We start from the raw sequence: 3,467 nt of genomic DNA on the forward strand, positions 1-3,467 counted from the left end.
CTGGTACTTAGGCCTCCAGGGAGCAATTTAAGTAGACAGGAAGAAACCTAGACCGTCGTTAGCATCTTTAAAGTAGTTGTGCTTGGAATGGCACACACTGAAAAATGGACAGCAGGAGCAAAACTGTCTTCTAATGACCTGTGCATACTCCTCTGCCTAATTCACCAACAGCAGCACACTATCTGGCTCGGCAACAAACTGTTTAAAAGTAAAACCAATGAAATCACATCCCGGGAGCCTCAATTAGAGGTTTATCACCTTGGGATGTTTTATTCCATTAAAGGCACTTTATAAATACAAGCTGCTGTAATTGACGCTCCAGTCACTAATGACTTCCACTCTGTCTGTTAATATCAACCCTGCCCGTTCACTCATGCTCAGTTTGACTACCCAATGTGCTCAATTCTGGCTCAATCTATCACTTCCTGTTATGATGTTTCTCACTGGTTCTTGGAAAGGATACATGCTATGAAGTGTTGACGGAACTGGATACCCCAGGGATTATGCGTTCTTTCTAGATGAGGAAAAGGGGTCACAATGGTGGCAAGATTTTGTTTTATAACTTACAGTGGAGGAAATGACATGAGGGTTCCATGGGTTTTGCTGACAACTAAAACAGCAGAAGATGAGAAAGAATAAAAACGCATGCTCCTGATAAATCTACAGCTGGCATGTTTTCCTACTTCACATTCTCTATACTTATTATGTCCTCAGGATTTGCTGCACCAAGTCGTTGGTTTGTGTGACCACTAACTATTCCATCTCTCCCTTCCTTGTAAAGAGTGAGAATTAGATTTTGTTATCTTGACCTGCGTCAAAGCCCAGGTTTCAGCAATAGTCCAATCGATTTGATGATAGGTTCACCATTCTTTTCATTATTTATTCTTTCGCAAATGGACTGTGCCCAAGGTACATGTCACTGCTGGATTGAACATGGTCTGTTGTGGCTGTAGAGGTTGATCATGACTGGTAGTCCTTGCGCAGCTGGCACAGATGAACAGGGTTGGGTGGAGGTCAACTGATTTATATTCCCTTTGGCTGGTTCTCTTATCTGCCATCTGGTCATTTATTTGTCCCCCGCTTTTTCCATATCTTTCCTGACCGCTAGTCCCAAGGCATTCCAATCAGCAGCAAGGACTTCCCATGCATCAACTCTGATTCCGGTAAACTTGAAGTCTCACTTGCAGACATCCTTGTATCACAGACGTGAGCAACCTCTGCGTCTTGTGCCAATAGCAAGCTTGTCATAGAGAATGTCTTTGGGGATGTGGCTGTGATCCATTTGGCTCACGTGACCCAAGTTGCCGCTGACTCAGCAGGGCAAATATGCTGGGGATCACTGCACGCTGGTGCACTTCCATATCCAGCATTGTCTTGCCAAGAAATGCTCAACTGAGGCAACAGAAGTGGAAGCAGTTCAATTGCTTGTTGTGGCTTGCATAAGTTGCCCATGCCTCACTACTGTAAAGGAGGAAGCTGAGAACACACGCCTGGTGCATATGGAGCTTTGTCTTTTTGGGTTAGTTTGCTATTGGTCCACACTTGACATCCCAACTTTAACATGACAGCTATAGCCTTGACAATTCTGGTGCTAATTTCAGCATCAAGGGACAGGTTACTTGTAATTGTTGTTCCAATGTGTGTGAAGCTGTTGATTTCCCCAGTGAGATGATCAATGTAGATGGAAGGTGGAGGATCTACATCCAGGTCCATAATTTTGGTCTTCCTAATGCTGATGGTCAGCACAAACTCCTTGCAGGCCTGAGAGAACTGATCTATAAGCTCTTGCAAGTGAACTTCAGTATGGGATCCTAACGCAGCATAATCAGCAAGCCACTGATTAGGGCTTTATGCACTTTGGTCCTGGAGTGTAGTCTTGCCAAATTGAACAGCTTTCTGCCAGCTCTGGCATACAGGTAAACACCCTTATTTGAGTCAACGTAAGCATTCAATAGCAGCATGGAGAAAAATATGCCAAAGAGAGTTTATTCTAGGACGTAGCCCTGCTTTGTCCCGCTGCTGATCGTGAAAGCCTCCGTTCTGAATGATGAAACTGTGCATGTTTTCATGGAAAAAAGAAATGATGCCCAGGAGTCCAGGCAGACAGCCTATTATCTGCAGCAGTCTATCTCTGCTGACTTGCTGAGTTATATGAAGGCAATGTAGAGAGAACTGTGCTGTTCACTGCACTTCTTCTGGAACTGACGAAGTGAGAAATTCATGTCCACTGTCAATCTGCCTGCTCTGAAGTCACACTGAGACTCGAGATACATGCATGATGCCAGGGACCGCAATCTGATCACGGCAACGTGAGCAAAGACCTCCCCACCATAACTAAACAAAAGCGATGCCTTAGTAATTATTAAGGTTACTACAATTCGTCTTTATTTTTGTACATTTTTGCATCATGTATGTGTTCCGATCCCTGATGTTATTACTGGACAAGTCAAATCCCAGAGTGGAACCTGGCTTTATAGATCCTAACTTTTTATTTTTTGCTCAGGTATGTGGATGTAGAGGGTCACAGGCCTGCCGATGAACTTATAGCAAAATATGTATTAAACAAGAAAAGATGAACTACATTACTCCTTCACCCAATCTATGCATTTACAGATACTTACAGATTTGTAAGGATAACACAAATTACAAAATCTATTTTATATAATGTTCTCAGTAAGTACAGAGTCCATGTAAACTAATAGGCAACCTGTGATCAGACACAACAAACTCTGAAACCAAGGGCGGAATTCTCCCATCGGGAGACAAACAGCCGACACCGGAGTGAAACCCGGAGTGTTTCACTCCGGCGTCGGAGGCCGCTCCTCGCCCCTTATCCCCCCCCCCCCCCCCCCCCCCCCCGGGGAGGCTAGGACCGGCGGCATATGAATTCCGCGCGCAGGGCCTTGACGCTTGCGTCAAAGCGCCGCGCCGGGAATGACGCGGCCGGCGGTGCCGAAGTGACGTCAGCCGCGCATGCGCAGGTTGGCCGTCGCCAACCCGCGCATGTGGGGTTGTCGTCTTCACCTCTGCTGCCCCGCAAGACATGGTGGCTTGATCTAGCGGGGCGGCGGAGGGAAAAGAGTGCGTCTTTTAGAGACGCCAGCCCGTCGATCGGTGGGCACTGATCGCGGGCCAGACATCTGCTGAGCACACCCGTGGTGCTCGATCCTCCCTCCGCCCCCCACAGGCCCCACACTCACCGGTCGCACACTGTTCATGCCGGCAGCGACCAGGTGTGGTTGGCGCCGACGTGAACCGGTCGGGTTCGGCAGGCCGCTCGGCCGATCCGGGCCGGAGAATCACCGCTCGCCGTAAGAAACGCCGAGCGGCGATTCTCTGAGCGGCCTGTCGCAAAACGCGCCACGCCATTTTGGGGGGGTGGGAGAATCGCAGGGGGTGCCAGGGCAGCGTGGTGTGATTCGCCCGGCCCTCCCGCGATTCTCCCCCCCCCGGCGTGGGGTGCGGAG

The sequence above is a fragment of the Scyliorhinus canicula genome, chromosome 20 (genome assembly GCF_902713615.1).
Source record: "Scyliorhinus canicula chromosome 20, sScyCan1.1, whole genome shotgun sequence".
In the NCBI taxonomy this organism is placed as follows: Eukaryota; Metazoa; Chordata; class Chondrichthyes; order Carcharhiniformes; family Scyliorhinidae; genus Scyliorhinus; species Scyliorhinus canicula.